We start from the raw sequence: 21870 nt of genomic DNA on the forward strand, positions 1-21870 counted from the left end.
ATAATGTAAGCATTAAAACGATATATTATTTTTTTTGCTTTTAGCTGAGTAGCTGTTATTCAAAACAGATGCTTTACCTGAATTAAACTTAACTTATTTCTTACGTTATTAAAAGTCGTACCTTTGTGAGCAGTCATTTTTGAACTCTCTCTCTCTCTCTCTCTCAATTATTTTAAAGATTAAATGAAATTCTAAATAAATATATCGTAATATTGTAAGTATTAGATAAATTTAGTTTTTTAAGCCTCTGAAACCTAAAAATAAAAAAAAGCACGAATGCTTTGACTCTTATGATTATGTCACACTTTTCTTTTCTATTCTTCACGATATATATTGATTATTCCAGATCCTTAACTTAAAAATACATTTAAAGCTGATCAATTCTAAATGTTGTTATTTCAGATTATACGAAAAAAACGCAGTCATTTAAAACATGTTGATTTAAATGCTTACGAAAATCAAACAATTTTTGGTGAGAATCATGCTTTTTAAGGCCATTTTTAATTAGAAAATCCTTCACTCTGCGATTCTGTAAGATATGCGGTGTCGACTTGACTTTATTTGGATTCCTTTAAAAATTGCGTTGCTTGGAAGCAAACCGGATGAAAAATAAAGCCATAAGCCACGACACGTGTCATAAAATAATCTATTTTAATCAGTCAACGCATTTTATAAAACATTTTAATATATAATTTGGGCCTAATAAAATTTCAGGGCAAGACGATAAAGTGGATTCATTCCTAGATCATCTTATACTATTATCCCAGCGACAGAATGGTTTCACAGACACAGAACTGCGTGAAGAAATTAATACCTTTCTACTAGCTGCTACAGATACATCCGCGGTTGCAATTTGTAACACGCTTTTATTGTTAGGAAAATATCCAAAAATTCAGGAAAAAGTTCATGAAGAGTAAGTACAAATTTTAGTAGAAAGCAGATTTTAAAACTCTTGAATTAATTTTATCTAAAAATAGCTATGTTGTCCTCAGTATAAAACTTTGTTGATTCATATTTAAAGCCATTGTGTAACAAATATAATTATAACAAACTTCATTCTCAATATCTATTTAATTCTTTAGATTAGTACGTGTGTTTGAGAATGATAATGAAAAATCATTTAAAGATATTTTGAGTAATTTGAAATATTTGGATATGGTTTTGAGAGAGTCTCTTCGTCTATATCCACCTGTACCTATGGTTATTCGGAAAGCGACTGAAGAAATTAAGTTACGTAAGTATAACTAGCGTTATGATAGTTTTATTTAATATTAGGTATGACTCTTAGGGGCTGTTTCACAATGTCCAAGTAAAGTTCCTGATAGGCTACTTGCTGCTTACCTATAGAATAAAGACATCATTTGCGTTTCACAGTGTATAATAATAATAATCTTTATTTGCATTTGAATAAGGTCAGTTTTTTTTTCTCTTATTTTACCTACAAGGCATGCAAATATATGTAGTATAACATTTTATTTCATACAAAATTTAACCTAACCATTAAGTATTTTACACTTAGCAATACAATTATAATTCTAATAAAATAGTAATATTCATGTCAGATTTATATGTCAAAATTCCTTAAATTTAAATAGTCATTTATTGAATAAAAACAATTTTTTATTAGCCATGTTTTTAATTTGTTCTTAAGTTGATTACATGTCATGTCTTTTAAATGGTCGGGTAACTTATTATATATTTTTATCGCCATGTAATGAACATTTTCTTGGCAGAGTGTCAATTGATATTTGGGTACAAGTAATTTTTTTGGGTATCGAGTGTTCCTAGAAGAGTGATCTTTCATTTTGGTGAAATATTCCGGGTGTTTATGTATACATATTCCGAATATACAAAGAGGGAAGTGTTAATATTTTCTTTTTTATAAAAAGTGGCTTGCAGCTATCCATCCAGTGTGCATTGCATATTGCACGGATAAATTTTTTTTGAACTCTGAAAGCGCGAATTGCGTCCGAAGAATTTCCCCAAATGATGAGTCCATAGCACAGTACGGATGACACATATCCGTGGTATGCACACCACGCGGCTTGTTCTGATACTGTCTGTCTTATTCTCCTAATGGCAAAAATAAATCTATCCAATTTATTACAAATGTCTTCAATATGTTCTCTCCATTTAAGATTTTTATCAATTATTATACCAAGAAATTTAATATTATTTATGTTTTCAATCATTGTACCACTATATTTTATGTTCAAATTATTATTAAAATTCCTGTTAGTATTAAAATGGATTATTTTAGTTTTTAATATGTTTAAATTTAAGTTATTGTTATTAAGCCATCTGGTAATGTCATTAAGTGAATTAATAATTGTATTTTTTAGTGTAATTGTGTCTTTTTCTTTAATAATTAATGTGGTATCATCGACAAATTGATTGATTGTAGAGTCTGGGAGGTCATTGATATATGATAGAAATAGCAAAGGACCGATAATACTTCCTTGTGGAATGGCGCAACTCTGATTTTCTCTAAATTCCGAAGTGTGAACAATTTTTGTGGACTTTTTATTGCATTTAACTATTCTTGGTATTTCGGTACGTTGTTGTCGACTTTTTAGGTAACTTTTTATCAAGTTATTCGCATTGCCTCTTATTCCATATTTTTCAAGCTTATACAATAAATTTTCATGTAATACCAAATCATAGGCCTTCGACATATCTAGAAAGATCGTTGTTACGGGTATTGTATTATTTAAGCTTTCGGAAATACTTTTAATAATTAAAAGAATCTAACGTTGTGGAACTATTTTTTCGAAAACCAAATTGTTCTTGTCGTAATATATTGTGTTCATTGAAGAAAGATAAGATTCGACTGTTTATCGCTTTCTCTATTACTTTCGAAAATATTGGGATGAGTGTAATGGGTCTGTAATTATATACATCGCATTTATAACTTTTCTTAAACAAAGGTTTAACCACCGATTTTTTAAGTTTTTCTGGAAAACATCCTTCTTCAAACGCTAAATTGATAGATTGATATATATAATGGCGTAGATATAAATTTTGCACTAAATTAAATAGATTGTGTGTCGATGTCATCATATCCCATAGATTTGCTATTTTCAGTCCCATTATTATTTTAAATACCTCAAGAGGGCTCGTTGGTGTAAGGAATATGGTTTTTGGGTTCGTTTGAATATGTTTAATATTACATTTATTTCCATTCCGCTGATTAGCAGTTATGTCTATAAAATAATTATTAAAAATATTCGCAATTTTTTTTGGATCTACGTACTTGTAGTTTTTATATATAGATAGTGTTATCGAGCAGGTAAGGGCCATTTAAATTATAAGATTAATGTATTAGCATATATCATAGTTATTGGATGGTAGGGGAGCCCAAGATGCTAAATAGGGTTTTACTCGAGGGCGTGGTCACCTATTGGATTGTGTAGGTTAGATGAATAAAAAAAATAAAACAAAGGAAATTGTATACGATATTATGTTACCTGTCACTGATGGAGGGAGGGTGTATAACAATGTAAAAAATCAGTAACAAAGGAATACTCAAACGCTTCAGATATTATTAGTGTATGCGCCTCACGTGTTACTGAAAACAAAAAAATATTCATGTGCAAGTTTGCATGGTGTGGGTGGCTAAACGAAGGGGTAGAAATTAGGAAAAAAATCTTTTACACCGCGTCATCGAGAGGAGTTAAGGAGGATGTTATGTGAACCCTATTGTAGCAGCTGGTGAAAAGACTGACGATTTGGACGTGACCAAACGGTATGCACCAAAACATTTGAAATGCAAAAAAAGTTGTAACCACTCAAGTGTGTCAGATTATTATACAGACGGTTCAACGTAATGTCCTTGTCGTCCTGACCCCTTATATGACAATTGTGTGGAGGAATTCCCTTAACCTGACGGTTTGAAATTTTTAATTTCAAACTTTGTGACTTTCCGATTTCCTTATGTAACGCTCAAATTGTTAGATTATTGAAATAAACACTTTACTGCATTATAATTAACTTACTTTACCTCAATCTGACGCGCTCGAGTTGCTCCAAGGATCGATTTTTTTACTAATCTGATCGGCTGCTCTAGACGTTCGATCAGATTAGTAAAAATAATAATAATATAGGGCTCAGGTATGTTGGGAGTACTTCACATGTTGCAAGTTTGTCCCTCTTATGTTATTCTGACACAAACTCGAAAAATTCCCAAAAACCCGCTTGGGCTCTTCTACTATAATGGTCGGCAGATGTTTGTTTATGTCATGTCTTATTGATAATTATGAAAGGCTTATGACAATTGATTAGTTGACATTCTCAAATTTCGTTACACGGAAGCGGAATACCATTATGTGATGATTCATTTTATTGTTAAAATAGTAGTAGAAGTGCTATTTAGACATTTATGCCAATAGAATACTGTAAAATGTGAAATAAAATTTTCACTGAGCCATTGTGTTACGTAACGTTATTTCGTATAAGAAACAGTTTTTTTAATACTTTCATTTGGTCAAACGGAACGATTGAGTGCGAGGTTGCCAGACCGATCTGCCAGATAAGTCATCTAGAAATTAAATATTGTGAAACGCAATCTGTTTTATCTGGAACTTTTATGTAGCCATTAATTTATGTAGCTAATGACAATCTGCTACTTTACTTGGACAGTGTAAAATGGCCCGTTAACCTATTATTTTAACAATATAGTATATACGAGGAGCGTTCAACAAATAGAGAGAATGAGGATTAAAAAAAATTTTTCGATTGCAAAATATAACATTTATTACTTTCACAGCGTGTTAGTTTAATACATAAAAAAATTAAATATAAAAAGCGTATTCGAAGTGGTCTTAAACAGCCCTTTAAACTTTGAGGCCAGTAATCAATAGAAGCACGCACTCTTTCCATGGGTAAATTCTTCACTGCCAATCGTACGGATTGTCTTAGGGATTCCAAATTATCACGGCATTTAGAGCAACCCATACTCTCTAAAACTGACCATAAATTATTATCCAGTGGATTAAGATCGTGACTGGACGACGGCCAGTCTTCAGCTCTGATGAAGTCCGAAACATTCGTTTCCAACCAAGACTGCGCAGACCGATCTTTACGACCCGGTGTCGAGTCTTGCCAGAAGCACAATTCTTGGTTTTTGAACATGGTGTTGTTAAGGGGCTTCACTACCTTCTCAAAAATAGTATCTTCACACACTTGTGCCGATGTTTTGATACTTTTTTCACAAAAGAATGGCTCAGTCAGGTTTTTATCTTTTTTTCAGTCACTTAGGCCTTTGTCCAGCAGTATGCGTCTTCCGGCTGATGATGATCATGATGGCTCAGTCACTCATTCATAGCTAATATGATATAATAATACCCCACCAAACCATCACTGAATTCAGATAGTGCCCACATTGTAGGTACTCTGTCAGCTAATTGGGAAGCTTCCGTAGGGCTTTGAGCATCAATACGGTCGTTTTGTTTGTTAAAATGTTGTTCAATTGTAAAAGAAAATCTACTCCGTAAACAATTTTTTTCTGTGCGTACTGCTTCTTTAGTTATTTAGATTTTACCACCCTATTCTTTTTTAAATTATCAGCAAAGAAATTATCAGTACATCTCTTATAGGCTGCAAGTCCTAAGTCATGTCTTAAAATGCGCGACATGGTTTTAGTTGCTGCTATCTTCATCTCCCGAGATAAAATCTTTAGCTTTTGGACAAGATTCTTTTTACTAATACCAAGCGTATGGAGAGTTTTATAAATTGTATTTAACACCATACCATACCATACCACCACCTTTGTGTAATGCAATCACAGCGATTTGGTTCTCTTTATCACCCCAATCCATTTTAATATCGAAAAATTTTGTATAATGTATTGACGCCAAAATGAGAAAACTCAATGAACAATCATATAATAATTAAAAATTATGAATACTTAATCTTTTGTCTCTGCTAAGATTAATACTAAGGCTTACAAAACCTAAAGGTATACCGAAGAAACCTAAAGGACGAATTGAAAAAGCAAACTGTTCGGTAATGGAAAGATTCGAATAGGATGACGCCTGTGGGTTATATACAAAATGGTTTTTCCTATTCAATATTATTGGACATAGTGTTATGTGATACACATAAATTGATAGGACAAAGGCTGTCAATAAATCATCATAAGCTGCTAATTTGGTATATATACAGATAAAACTTTTTTTGCGAATGATTAATGTTGTCAGCAAAATTGTGTTCCCAAATTAACTGTATTAATTATAATTAATGTCTTTTGCTTTATCTTAGAAAATCGAAACTATTTTATAAAATTCTGTTACAAGCAAAATTATATTTTCGACAGCATCATCTGGCTATACTATTCCTGCTAATACTAGTATAATTATTTTAATTTGGGGGGCTCATCGTGACCCCAATTACTGGGGGCCTGATGCTGACTGCTTCAAACCGGAGAGATTTGAATCTGGAGGTAAAACTGGACTCTTCATGCCATTTAGTACAGGACCAAGAAACTGCATTGGTAAGTATTTAATCCGTAATGGCTTTTCCAGTGTTTCCTTTTATTATAATATTTATAAGTTTACTCTGACTGTTAACTAATATGCTAAAATGTATTGACTCCTTACATTTAAAACACAAGTGGCTTATTAGAAATGCTAAACGTTGCTCGTACGATAGTAATAGCACTGAGTAGGGATAGATACTTACGTAAAAAATTTGCAAAGTTATTATGCTAAATCATGTAAATTGTTAGTATTTTGTATTATTATCTGAATGCTCATGCAGTTTGTAGTGATTTTTTGTTCGGGTCCAATCTTAGAATAGGATATGACTTGAGATGAAATTTGTCTTATTGGATATCCTGAAGATAATTTATTTTTATTATAATAAAGTTTAACTTAGGTTGACATCCAGGACTGGCTTTACGTTAAGAAATCTTTTTTGGTCAACAGTATTTATTGTACTTACTTGATCATGACAACGGTATTATTTGTCACCATGAAATGACCACGGCGCGTCCAAAGTTGGCTCCTCACGAAATAACTCCTCAACGGTTAACGACATTAGCATTATTTAATTATATACAGTAGAATTGAAAGATTTCATTCATAAAAAAATACGGTGCTCAATATAAAGAATAGAGATTGCTTTAAAAATTATGCAGAAATGATTATTGGCAATAACTATAAAATCTTCAGCAAAGCAGTAGCTGAGACTGAATATTCTAAAGAGGACATCATATCACAGATCACCTAAACTTAAGCAAAAGTCACGGCTTTATGACAATCACGTATACTGATACGGAGAGTTTAGCTCAAGATATTTTGGTTAAACCTGAAAACCGTTTTATGGCTGTGAGAGGTGGAACCAAGGACATCTCGCATCAAACCCAAATATTCCGAGGATATATTATACACATATAGCACCCTTACATATCAGTATATTATATATACCTAGGTAACACTGAAAATGATTAGAAAATGAAAAACGGCTTAATGTAGAAAGTTTTATTGTTTTCGAAGTAATCTCCGTTCCTCTCTACACATCGTCGCATTCGATGGAACCACTCAGAAAAGCAGTGGGCCCAATCTTCCTTAGGGGTTCTATGGCATTTTTGTACCCCTCCACCGCATCTTCAGGGCTCGTAAAACGAATACCTCGAATTTTATCTTTAGTTCTTGGGAAATAAATAAAAGTCACAGGGCACCAGGTCAGGACTGTATGGCGGATGACTCATTATCTCGACATCTGCCATAGTCAAATATTCAACAGTCCGTTTTGCGGAGTGCGCTGAAGCATAGTCATGGTGAACTGTCCTTCCATCTTCTAGCAAAACTGTCGCAAAATACCTTTCCTATCAAAGAATGAGGCAATCATCTTTTTTCCTTGAGTTCTTCCTTTATTTACCTTAGTGGACCGATCTTCGAAAGGAAACACCCACTGAGCTTATTATCTTTTGATTTCTGGTTCGTAGCAATATATTCAACTTTTATCACCTGTGACGATTTCAAATACAGCATTTGAGTCACCGCCGTTGAACTTATTTAACATTTAGCGACACCAGTCAGTGCGAAGGTGTTTCTGGTCGTCGGTTAATGTATGGGGATTCCATCTGGTACAAAGCTTCCTGACGCCTAAATGTTCGTGTAATATATTTTGAACTTGACTCATACCAATGCCTAGGCGTGCCCGTATCTACTTATAGGTCACTCTATTATCTTCCTCTATCATGCGTCGCACAGCACTGATGTAATCTTCAGTAGTTTTTAAAGGACGTCACTCAAGCGGATCATCATTGAGATTGCTACGTCCACGCTTATATGTTATTTCGTTTAACCAATTTTAAATAGTGGCACGAGATGGGGCTTCATTAAGAAATGCTAATCGCAGCCTATCATAGCTTTGTTGTTGAGTAAGCCCACAACGAAAGTCATAATAAATCATTGACCGAAAATTTTCTCGCATTAGGTTTATTTTCACGTGTAACAAGAGTTTTTGATTTGCCACCAATTCACAAAAACAAATGAAAAATGAATGCATTAGGTTACCAAAGAGTTCTAAAATTGAAATTCAAAAAAAGTTTTCATTAGCAATGTTTCTAACTGGCCAGTTCTAAGCATTTTCAGTTGTACCCACGTATATCTGGCCTGTACCAGACAATTTGAAATGATTATCAACGGCAACGCTGTCAAGAAGTAAACATCGAAATCAAGAGAATTGCTCGGGACCAATTGGGATGGCAATGATTCCACATTGCAAGTGAAAGACCAGTGGCTCATTTAGAATATTAACCTATCTAATTTACTTTGAAATTTACAAATTAAACCTTAATCTAAAAGTGCACCAGCTGACGCTGCTAGGTCTAAAAGTCCGTGTCTTACTCTTGCTATATAATGCCACTGCCTGTGAGCTAGATGAAGTACGGAATTGCGATCCTAACTGTTTTCAACCGATTTCAAAAAGGAGGTGGTTATCAATTCGTTAGTATTTTTTTAATGTTTGTTACCTCAGAACTTTCGAATGGGTGAACCAATTTTGATAATTCTTTTTTTAATTGAAATTTGGTGCTTCCCGTGTAGTCCTATTGTAATTTGGTCCAGATCTAACAATGGCATCCATGAGAAAACCATAAAAGTCTTATATTTACTTTGAGTATGTGCGCGACAAATGGACGAATAACTGAATATCGCGCCATACAATTTCGATGATTCTTTTTTTATTGGAAAGAATATACTTCAAAGGTAGTTTGGTGAGAGTTTGGTTTCATTCTTTTTATGGGATGTTTTTCTGATTATGGCATCCATGACAAAGTAACGGAACTCTTCAATTCTTATTAGCAAATTAAATATGCTCGGCCCAATCGTTTTTAAGCTAGACGGATATTCACAGAGTCACCTACTGTAACGTCCTTAAGGTCAAGTAATTCTCAATGTCAAATATGATGATCAATGGAACTCCATAATGACTTACAGTAACGGTGCGATCTATGACAGAATTTCTGTCTGTAATCAAATTGTAATGCACTTATGTTTATTGCTGCATTGCAAAGTTTAGCAGGTCTACACATTTTCAGACATATTATTAGTTAGTGTACTTCATATTTACTAAAAATAAAAAATAAAAAAATGATAAAACAACCGACTTCAAAAAAAACTATTCTAAACAATAAATATAATATTCACTAGAAAGTAAAAAAATAATTATGTTTTTTATACAATCTAATCAATCTAATAAAGTTACAATTATTATTGTTATTTTTGCAGTTGGTGTCAGCCACGGTAGGTTTATAAATTTAAACATAGCTAGGTAGGAAGGTTGTAGGTGAGATGCGCTTGTGTCGCACACTCAACGTGACAAGGCTTAGAGGGTAGTTTGGGGCCGCGGCAGGAAGATACCGATTTCAAAAATAACATTAATTTGTAATTAGAATTAGATTAATTATTTAGATTCAATAAATTGTATAAAAATACGTTATAGATTTTTACTTTTTAGTGCATATTATATCTATTGTTTTGTATAGGGTTTTTTGAAGTCGGCTGTTTTTTTGTTTAGTTTTTTTTTAATTTATCTGGTCCATTTGTCTTTCGCAACAGGTACTTATCCGGATATGTTGAAATAGTAAACCACAATACCACCTTTTAAAAAGGGGATACATATTAAAATATATCAAATGACCGTCCAATAACCATTATATCTATCTTTGTTAAAGATTTCAAGAAATGTATGTTCTTAAGACTTATGAATTACTGTTTAAAATATGGATGTCATAAGGGTAAATTCATTTTTCATTTTTGACCTAGTGAAGTTTCTGGTTCAAAATCTTGATTGCAAAATATAGGTAACTATATATGTTGACTTCACGAAAGCTTTCGATTTCAATAATAAATAGAGCGCGGAAATTCGTCAATCCAGCCCACATTCTAGCGCTGAGTTGAGCAGAGCTATTTCACCTGATTCTTGCCACCGAATTCCACCTTCGCACGACACGCCGTAAATTCATCATCTTCACCATCTGGATGTGTGGTGGTCCTCCACAGTGGGGTTTTCAAGGAGTTTTCTTCCAAGTACTACAAAGCTTTGAAATGAGCTTCCTAATGCGGTGTTTCCGGGACGATACGACATGGGTACCTTCAAATTAAGCGCGTACATCTTCCTTAAATATCGGAAAAGCTCCTATGATTCCTCTGGCGTTGCAAGAGAATGTGGGCGGCGGTGATCACTTAACACCAGGTGACCTGTAGTTCGTTTGTCCTCCTTTTTAATAAAAAGAAACTGCAATTTTGTAAACAGGCGTAAACAAACTGATCCAAATATTAATTATAATGGAATAAATCTTGAAAAAGTTGAAAGTACAATATTTTGGGTATTATCTTAAATAAGGAAACTAAATTTTTTGCCTTGCTAACAATAATTCTTCTTTCTACAGGTTACCAATATGCTTTTTTAACAGCGAAAAGTGTTATTGCTTCAATCCTACGTCAGTTTAAAGTTGTCACTGAAGAAGAAGATGGTCCAATTCCTAAAATTGAATGTAAATTCTCTCTGATGTTAAAAGCTAAGCATGGTTATCCTATCAGATTAGAACGAAGATAATGTACTGTTTGAAAATTATTCTATATAAATTAAACTATATAATGTAATTATGTGTAAGTACTGTGAGCATTAAATCAATCATTAAATGGTTTCGGTTATGACATATTATTTTATTTTATTAATGTAAAGATATAAATGTAGATTAATATAATATAATAAAAATGTAGATTTTTTCCATCTACCTACGACATATAAAAAGATCATTGGAATAAAAAGGATATTGAGGAATACACCTGTGTAACAATTGAGTGCGAAATGTTCGCAAGGTGAATAAATTAAAAGTCTCATTAGTAAAAAACAAAAGCCTTATATAACCAGCCAGAGGAAATACTAACGTTAAAAAAGCTGCTGTTCAACGCGATGCCTGTGAAACGAATGAACGTACAAAAAAACGAAGAGAAGTCTAACAAATATTGAGAAGACATTATTAACCTTTTAAAACACATGGATGCCACGGTTCCCCAAAAAGTTCCAATATTTGTTGCGAGTAAGAGAAACCAGGTGTCAACATGCATTATGTTGGGTTGAATTTTGCATTTTTAAACGACTTCAAAAAAGGAGGATGTTCTTAATTCGTTGTTTTTTTATTTTTTTAACTGCCCGCTTGAAAATTTTCAAAAATCGGGAGGTTATTGGTTTTACCCCGATATCGAAAATCACTTTTTCGTCAAATCTCGATGTTTTAAAGTCCTTGGAAGTTTCCCTAACTATTTCCTCGTTGTTGTGTATGCGTGTGCGTTGATGTGTGTGTGCGTGTGCGTGTATGTGTATGGATATATGTAAACCTCTTATAAATTTAGAACGGCTCGACCGATGTTATTGTCATTTGTGAAAGAGAAAAAAGAAAACCGAAAAAAGTGTTATTTCGGAATTACTTCGAAATTCCGAGTTCGATCAATTGAAACTCAAAGATTCTTTATTATAAATAAAATCATTTTGAAAATATTATCTGATAAAAGTTTAATAAAACACTAGTTTTTTACTTTTCAAAATGCAATTAGTTTTTAATGAATGAACCAATTTCCTCGCAGCTGACGCAATTCTAAAGGGCTTGACCAAACTTAGATTTTGAATTCGTTCCAATTTAGACTGGTAGATTTTGAGAAGACTCAAAATAACTTCAAAAAAATTCTAAATCTGGTTTTTTAGAATAGTTTTTAAGTGACTTTAATGATCGTCTGAAAACTGCGTGAAAATCGGTTTATTCATCCAGAAGTAATTGCGGTTTAAAATTTTGTAAAAAAGGGATTTATTTATCTTTTATCATTCTTTTGAACTCGAAGTGCTCAAGAACATAGAATAACTAATTCTGAGTTCGAAGAGCTCAAAATAACACAAATTATATTTTCGAGCTCGAAGAGCTAGTAGTCAAGGAATAACTGAATGGTTACTAAATAAAAAATAACTTTGTTCAATAAACCCGATTTACAACGTTTACGGAGCTAAGACTAAACACAGAATACTTAGTTTTACGGAAACTTACTTAGCATATAGCTTATTCGAACAAAGAGAGTCTACTTATTTCACAGAAAGTAAATTGGTACATCAGCAAAATTGTTTCCAGAAGGTTCTACATGTGTAAAGTAAATATACCTACGATTTGTTGTTATGCTCTACTTAGGCTGAAAAAGCATAAATGACCAAAGCACCCTTAACTAGCTCAAAATTGTCATAAGTACAATTTGAAGCGTTTAGATATGGAATTAGCGGGAAGTTGCAGGGAACCATCCCTTTAGGGTCAACCGTTCACCTCAGAATTTACGACTGGGTGAACCGATTTTGATAATTCTTTTTTTATTCAAACACAATTGATGCTACCCGTGTAGTCCCATGAGAAAACCATATAAGTCTCACATTTGCTATAAGTATGTGCACGACAAACGGACGAATAACTCAATATCGCGGTAACCAATTTCGTTTGTTGTTGTAAGATAATTTTTTTTGTTGGAAGATAATAATTTGTTACGTTTTTTTAAAGTGATATCCCTCACTTCTAGGATTAATACACAAACAAAATTTTATGAACGATGCGGGTCCTGAACCCACGACCTCTGGGTTTCCGTGCCAGTACTCTAACCAACTGACCTAACCCGTGACGTATCGTCATAAAATCTTGTATGCTTTGTTGGGCAAGGCAAATGCAAAATTTAGTAGGTTTACACATATTTAGATATGTTATCAGTTAGTGTACTTCAGATTCACTAAAAATAAAATTAAAAAAAAACAACCGACTTCAAAAAAACTATTTTTTAACAAAAGATCAAATGTACAAAAAGGAAAAAAAATTGCGTTTTGTTTTACAATCTGAATAATTTAATTAATTAATTTAATTTTAGTTACAATTATTGTTATTTTTGGAGTCGATGTCGGCCACGTTCGTAACTATATACATAGGTGTAGGAAGGTTGTAGGTGAGATGCGCTTGTGTTGCACGCGCAAAGTGGCAAGACGAGAAGGGAGGGCGGGGCCCCGGCGGAAGGACACCGATTCCTAAAATAACAATAATTATAACTAGAATAAGATTGTATAAAAATTCGCAATTTTATACTTTTTACTGCATATTATATCTATTGTTTTGGAATAATTCTTTTGAAGTCGTTTGTTTGATGTTGCAATGTTTTTTATCATTATGTGATAATGATATTCAGATGCTGGTTGAGGTGAGAAAAGTACTCCAGGTAATGCCCAATTTGCGCCTTATTGAGTATGCAATTTGGGTTATCTTCCAACTGACCACGGAACTGAACAAAAGTAGTAATAGTTACCATGAAAATGGTACGTTATGCAAATTTAATTAAAATGAGCAGAAAGTTACGATTTTATGATATCAAATACTACTTTTTCTTTAAATTAGATGCTGATGAGGCAAAGATGTCAAGATTTGAAAAGTTTTCATTGAATGTTTCTGTAATTATAAGTATGATTGATGGGTGAATGTGATAAGTGAAGTCTATTCGCTTTGAAATCAATGGTGCGTAATCATTTTCGTTGCACTTTCTCCGGTGTAAGTATGTATTTGTTAAAGATTAGTACTGAGCATTCTACTTGAGTTCGTATTAGATTTTTATACCAAAATAAAAGTGTAGAGAAGTGCTTAAAGTTACAAACCGTTTTAATACCCAAACCATACATTCTTAAGGCTTTATATTTAATAGTCATAATATAATTTAGAATGCTCACAATATAATCCCTTTATCTGTTTACATTGAGTGCAGATTGATGCATCTATTGTACTCAATATCACTGGTTTATTTTTAAATTTACTATTTCTTTTCTAATTCACTTGTGTATGTTTTTGAGCATTTGATGTATGAGTAATTTAATGTTCTCGTTAATTCCGAATTGATCGTAAATGATAAAATGTCTAAATATTCATTTGTGTCATTTCATTGACCTAAATGAATGTAAAGATACTGAACTTCAAATTAGTCGTTCAGCGCTGGTCATGTATCTGTTGTTAGTTAGTGTTGTGTTGTTATTGTGGTATTTGTTGTTTCGATATAAAAGACGAAGGCTTTATCAATTAGCTGAACTTATACCCGGGATTAAAGATACATTTCCATATTTGGGGATTTTTAAGTATTCATATAATGCGCTTGATAGTAAGTATGATGAAAATGTACTTTAGATAATTTTAACAAAAAAATCACCTCAATGTCGTTGGAAAGTATAGTCAAATATATAAAAGTGGTAGTCAAATATATAAAAATATATTTGACTAAATATTGTATTTATTTATTATTGAAGCAAATAATTTTATCTTTGTGTAAAACTTTTAGTAACTTGTAACTTCTTTATCTTTCCATTCTTAAAATAGTAATATTCAAAAAATTAAGCCTTATTTCAGTATCCAATCTTTGGTTTAAGACTATTTAAAATCCAAATTTATCATTAGTCAATCACTAACTTTTTTTTTTTTTTAAATTACAATTCCGGATACATTAAAACGGTTAAACTTGTAACAAAAGTCATGAGAAAAGATAAACTGTATTTTTATATATTATATTTAATTGATTATGAATATCTATTTAATTCATATTCTATTGTTATTTGGTGATGAAGTTCAATTTTTTTATGATAATAAGGGATGAGACGAGCAGGAAGTTCAGCAGAAGTTAATTGATACGCCCTGTCCATTACAATGCAGTGCCGCTCAGGATTCTTGAAAACCCAAACGTTCTGAGCGGCACTAAAATTGCACTCGTCACCTTAAGACATAAGTTGCCAAGTTTCATTTACCTATTAATTTCACTAGCTACGGCGCCCTTCAACTGAAACACAATTCTTACACATTACTCTTTCAAGGCAGAAATACGCGCCGTAGTAGTACCCATAATCTAGCCGGCATCTTGTGCTAAGGAGCCTCCCACTATTTCGCAGTTCTGTATGTATAAGACTGTTATTTCAGTCTTCCTAGGGCCTCTTGGAACACTTTCTTTTTTTTTTGCTTATTATATTATTTATTATTAATATATAACTTTGTATATATATTAATAATAATACTTTGCACCTTCTGATTTACTACACTTCCACAAAAAAAAAAATTACTTTTGAAACAGTGCTGTCGACGCAAGATAAATTATTAAAAATATTTTTTTTTTATATTCCTTTCCTTTTTGGAGATTTTGGCTAGCACATTTCATGCATCTGCCAGCTTAAAGTTTTCTTTCATTCGAAGTTTTTTTTGCATGTTCTACCTTAAAGTGTTTTTAATTATTTCAAGGTAATCACGTTAAAAATGTACAACACGAGAAGTTTGATATTTGTTGTCGCTAAGATAAAAATTAGAAAAAAAAGACAATTATTTTTATAATTAACGCTAAAACTTTTTATTGGCATTTTATGTTTAAGTTTTGTTTCATTTTTCATTCATATTACGATTTGGCGGCGAAAAGAATATTGTCTGTACCACATGGTACGGCATTAATATAACGCGTTAATTTTCGCGCAACGATTTTTAACCGACTTCTAAAAAGGAGGAGGTTCTCAGTTCGATTGTATTTTTTTATGTTTGTTGCTTCAAAACTTTCGAATGGGATTGTGTGATTTGGATGATTCTTTTTTTTTGTTTGATAGCTGGTGCTTCTCCTGTAGTCCCATTTCAAATTGGTAAATCAATGAGAAAACCATAAAAGTCTTATATATAGATTAAGTATGTGCACGACATATGGATGAATAACTCATTATCAAGCCAAATAGAAAGGATGTACTTCAAGAGTTGCTTGTTGAGATTTTGTAGATGTTCTGACTATAGGATCCATGACAAAGTAATGGAACTCTTCAAGTCATAAGAACAAATTAACGATACTCAGCCGAATCAAACTTTTTAGTGCTATCTGGTTTGTTGAGTCACCTACCATAATGTCGTTATTTATTTATTGGTCTACCAGCGATTTTACATAAAACTATTTCTTAAACAATTAACAATTTAAATTACATGTGCAGGGTATGCAAAATCATTTAAAGGTAAACACTACACGCTAATTTCGCTTATCGATACATTATTACAAATCTAAAAGTGAGTTAAAAACTAAAACCGGTGAAAAAAAAGTATGAAAAATTTGAAAGTCTGCAATAATCAATTGAGAATTGTTTAACGGATAGTTAGACAAATAATAAGCGTTTTAATTACATACAACTAAGTATAACAAAAATCTAAATCTCAGCTAAGAAATTATACAATAAAATAAAATACACTAATCTTTAATTAAAATATATTACCTATGTTATAACTAACAGAGCAAAGAAATCTATCACACTCATAACTGGCTGACTAGATTGCTGATAACTAATTTACGAATAGTGTTAGGGGAATTAATATTTATATCAATTAGTGATGTCAAGTAATTATCGTAGTCATATGATGATCAATTGAAGTCCTTAACGCCTTACAGTAAGGGCTATCTGTGGCAGAATATCTGAATGTTGATTAATATCAACGCGCTTAAGTTCATTGCTGCATTGCAAAATTTCGTACCTACGTCAACACATATTCAGACAAATTAGTTAGTGTACTTCAGATTCACTTAAAATCAAAAAAATTAACAAAAAAAACCGATTCCAACAAAACTACATCGTAACTAGAATTAGTTTAACTTGATTGTATAAAAGTACGCAATTATTTTAATTATTTTTAGTGAAGGTAAATTATATCTATTGTTTTAGCATAGTATTTGTTTGAAGTCGGATGTTTTTTGTTGAAATTTTATTTTATTATAACCTTGGATGTGATTTAAGCGATCAAGATAATAAATAATAATTAAAGATTACGAGTGGCCTTTAACGATGAAGCCTCATCACATGCCATAATTATCAACTGGTTTAATTAGTTTAAACATGGTCACACTAATCTCACCGATGATCTAGGTAAGGGCAGACCTTCTACGGTGACGACTGAAGATAATATCAGTGTTGTGCGGTGTATAATGGAGACTGATAAAAAATTTGTAGGGGAAAATGTTTAACCTTGTCATTATATGTAAAAAAAAGTAAGTGTAATCTGTAATACATATACTTAAGTAGTAGGGATTCGCCGGTTCTACCTCTTTCTTTGATGTATTTCCGAGCGATTCCGCTGATCCGTTTTTCGATATCTCTTATAGTTTCAAAGTTAGCTTTTTAAGTTAAACAGATCCATACTCATTACTAATCAGTGGTAATTAACCTAATGATTCATGAGCGACTCATTGTCGATTCTTTGAAAGTGATAGATGTAATTAGTAAATTACCTCTCACATTACCACGATTAAAACGACAATTTTGTGCTGTGTTTATTATTAAGTTAACAAATGATATAAATAAAGTATATAATAAAACATCGTTGCAGATTGTATAATTTTAAAAATATTTGATGAAATCATACAAACTCTTCTTATTAAACTTAAAGTATAGATACATTCAACAGTACTCGCAACACATGCTGCGGTAAATAAATTCTTTACTCTTGTAGTATTGTAGATATACATTCTGCAATTGCTTACAAAAACCTCAGCTGGAATCCCTGAGCCGGACGAGCATATGAATTGAAGTATTGTCCAATACCCTGCTCACCAATGTGTATTGCAACCCAGTGAGAGCCTGGCTTGTTTTCACTATCTACATTGCTGACAATATAACAGGGCATTACAACGTCTATCGACAATCGGTTTGCTGCGTAAACATTATTTTGAATTCTGAGATGAAATTTCTTCAAATAATTCTGAATCACGATTGTATTCATATTACCTTAGAATAATGTCTTTAAAAGTTATTGGATTACAACTTACAATAAAACAAAGCATCATTTTAAGTACATATTTAATTTCAATATTATAAGGCAATATAGTAGTAAGTTTAACTAAAACTAATACACACCCTTACAAATGATCAAACATAAACATAACTGCGGTAATCTACTGAAATATTATGATTTTTATCAAATTTATTGTATAAGAGCTTATTCAAAACGAACTTTGATTTATGAAATATGTAACTTGAGTTAAGTGATAAAGCTCTTTGTCATTTTCTTAATATAACAAATGTTAAGATAAATAAAATACATTTTAGTTTCTGTGATTACTTCCTTTCGCGAATATGCGCCTAAATTTGTAAATTTGCATTTACATCATTATGTGCGTCTTTATTTTATTTGATGAGTAGTAAGTACATACATTATCATGATTTTCTTGTTAGTTCATTTGTACTTTAAACTGTGATATAATTATAATGTTCCCATTACAATAAGTACATAACAAAGAATACAATTTTTAATAATATTGTTTTCAGGGTTAACGAATCCAGCAGACATTGAATATGTTTCGAAAAATTGCTTGGAGAAAGATCTATTTCTTATCAAGAGTGTAAGAGGAATCACTGGTGATGGTGGAGTTTTCGCCCCTGGTATTGTAACAGTCAAGTGATTTGATGATAAGAGTATTTGTGTAACTTAACTTAACCTTTCTTATGTTAAATGTGGATTCTCATTTCAGTTTCAATATGGTCTAGAAGAAGAAAGGTGACTATTCCTGCGTTTAGCCCCAAAATACTCAATAGTTTTATGGATATATTTTCTCGAAGATGTGCGGATCTTGTTGATAAACTTAAGGACTTGAGTGGCACCGGTACATTTGATATTTGGCCTATCATCAACAATTTCACATTAGCGTCAATAGCTGGCAAGAATAACGCCATTATTTAAGGCAATAATCAAATTATTAGTAAGGTAGACATTGAGTTAAGTAATTTTGTAATATTATATCACACACCAGGTGCAATAACGTCATAACTTTTTAAATAACTCTCATTTTTGTACTTTACTGTTCTAGTTTATAACAATAGAAGTATTCTTAATGTTTTTAATTGTTGTACGTTGTGTGTTTATGTGTTTAATTTTAGTTGTTGAAATAAAGTTAATGATTGTGGTCTCTCACTGGTTGTTGCATTTCTGATTTGTTAGCCGTGTCTTCCTCTTCTTTTATAATGTTAAGGCCTTCATTGTTATGCCTGCATTCTATAATTGTACGTAAAATACCCTCGGTGTTACCCAAAGTACTTACTCGAATTTCACTTCCTTCAATGAATAAATAATTAGCCATGTATCTAATAGGGTTATAGGGTAATAGGGTTTTCTAGGATTAAAAGGCAAGGTACGCTGTAAAAGGCACACACAAGTTCCCAAATAACCCTACTGTCGGTGTAAGTGGCCTAACTGATAATAAGCATCAACTATCTTACTTTTTTATCACAATTAGAAAGGAGACGAGCAGGACGTTCAGCTAATGGTAATTGATACACTCTGCCCATTACAATGCAGCGCCGCTCAGGATTCTTGAAATACCCAAAAATTCTGAGTGACACTACAATTTCGCTCGTCACCTTGAGACGAAGAAGATATTAACTTTAATTTGCACAGTAATTTAACCAGGTACGGCGCCCTTCTGACCGATACACAATAATCCATACACATTACTACTTCACGCCAGAAAAAGGCGCCGTTTTGGTACCCATACACGCCCTGTACTTTCCCCGGGTCATAAAAATAATAGGGGAGTCACAGGCCCATGCGTGTCGGAAGAGGCGACTTAGGGCTTTTTAGAAGTGGGAGAGTCACGCTGCCGTCTTTTGACGTCAGCACAATCGGGCCAGACTCGTCCGGGTGAAATAGCGGCCTAGTGCCGCTATGTTTCGCATGGGTTAGTGTTGAGGACCGGTGGCCACCCCCCCCCCTTCCCCAAACAAAGTTTATGAAAGCGGTCCCTAAAGAGATTGTACCCCAAGAGGGTACCGGCTCTACCAGAGTCGGAGAATCCCTCCCCGAGCACTCTAGCCCGGGCTGCCCTTCGTATTCTGGGGAGGGCACAGTACCGCGCATGACCAAGGATAAACGAGGCAGTAACATCACGGTACCCCGCTCCACACTCAACGTGGACTTTTCCAATATCAGGGGAATTCACTCCAACTTAAACGCCGTCCACCACCACTTTGAGAGGGCGAAGCCGGCCTTGTGTTTCCTTACGGAGAGGCAGATATCTCGACCTAGCAATATGTCATATTTAACGTACTCCGGGTACAAAATTGAGCACAATTTTTGGTCTCATGCCGGGGTATGTGTGTACGTTAGGAAGGATATCTGCTGTCGCCGTCTCGGCAATTTTGAGGGTAGGGACCTGTCCACTCTCTGGCTCCGCGTAGATTTAGTGGACCGCGTCCGCATCTATGCGTGTGTCTACAGGTACCATAGTGGTAACGCAGAAACCGATCATCTCATGGGCTGCGTTCAAGCGGCAAGTGATGACGTGCTTGCACAGATCCCCTCCGCTGAAATCGTAGTCTTAGGTGATTTCAACGGGCACAATGCCGAATGGCTTGGATCACGTACCACAGACTACGCAGGGCGATCTGTGCATAATTTTGCATTGGCGTATGGTCTGTCCCAATTGGTTGAGTCGCCAACGCGGCTCCCGGATGTGGATAGCCATGTGGCTATATATATATTAATAAGGCCGGCATGTGCCGTCCTTCAACGCCCACGTCGCAGACCACCAGCGACCCGCCGCGTTTCGCACTACAAATCAGCAGTTTGGGGCAGGGTTTGTTTCTGCCTGTGGGCCTGCGCCGTTGCATTTGCTGATATGATACTGCAGGGCATGGATATTTTTATACCAAGCTCTGTAGTACCGATCGGTGGCAGATCACAGCCCTGGTTCGATGCGTCAGTTAAAGCAGCATCTGACTGCAAAAACAGGTGTATCGAACTTGGGTTGCGGCGCTGCGCACAAAGGATCCGAACTGCATAGTTCTTAAGAGGAAATACAACCGTGCCTACAGATTTTTTAAGCGGCTAATCGCTCGTGCTATGTCAAAACACGTCGTCAAAATCGGTGAATAGCTTTCCAGTTACCCGACCGGGACACGCAAGTTCTGGTCGTTGTCGAAAGCTGCTCTTGGTAACTTCAGCCAACCGTCCATGCCGCCGTTGCACATGAGGAATGACAACATGGCCCATGTAGCAAAAGAGAAGGCTGATCTCCTGTGCGATCTTTTCGCCTCCAACTCGACTCTTGACGATAACGGAAAAACACCGCCGACCATCCCGCGGTGTCAGAGCTCTATGCCTGAAGTACAGTTCAGACAGAAAACTGTTAGGCGAGCTCTGTTTTCGTTGGACGTCAGGAAGTCGAGCGGACTGGATGGCATTTTCTCCAATCGTGCTTAGAACGTGTGCCCCTGAGTTGACGCCGGTACTAACGCGTTTATTCCGGGACTCTTATTCCAAAGGAGTAGTCCCTGACTCATGGAAGTCAGCCCTTGTCTATCCCGTCCAAAAAA

This window comes from Leptidea sinapis, chromosome 15, assembly GCF_905404315.1.
Source record: "Leptidea sinapis chromosome 15, ilLepSina1.1, whole genome shotgun sequence".
NCBI lineage: Eukaryota > Metazoa > Arthropoda > Insecta > Lepidoptera > Pieridae > Leptidea > Leptidea sinapis.